Source organism: Bison bison, unplaced genomic scaffold (genome assembly GCF_000754665.1).
Source record: "Bison bison bison isolate TAMUID 2011002044 unplaced genomic scaffold, Bison_UMD1.0 scf7180017864196, whole genome shotgun sequence".
NCBI classification, from domain to species: domain Eukaryota; kingdom Metazoa; phylum Chordata; class Mammalia; order Artiodactyla; family Bovidae; genus Bison; species Bison bison.
In genome coordinates this window covers 3,311,909-3,312,295 of record NW_011494768.1, presented here as the reverse complement: position 1 = coordinate 3,312,295, position 387 = coordinate 3,311,909, and positions in this window count along the sequence as shown.

The window sequence follows — 387 nt, the reverse complement described above, 5'->3', positions numbered from 1 at the left end:
GGAGTGGGTTGCCATTTCCTTCTCCAGGGGATCTTCCCAACTCAGGGATCAAACCCGGGTCTTCTGTACTGCAGGCAGATTCTTTACTGACTGAACTACAAGGGAAGCCCCATGGCTAAAGTATTCACTTTTAATCCCTCTAATGTCATTAACTATGTCAATACCAGACCACCTGACCTGCCTCTTGAGAAACCTGTATGCAGTTCAGGAAGCAACAGTTAGAACTGGACAGGGAACAACAGACTGGTTCCAAATAGGAAAAGGAGTACGTCAAGGCTGTATATTGTCACCCTGCTTATTTAACTTATATGCAGAGTACATCATGAGAAACACTGGACTAGAAGAAGCACAAGCTGGAATCAAGATTGCTGGGAGAAATATCTATAA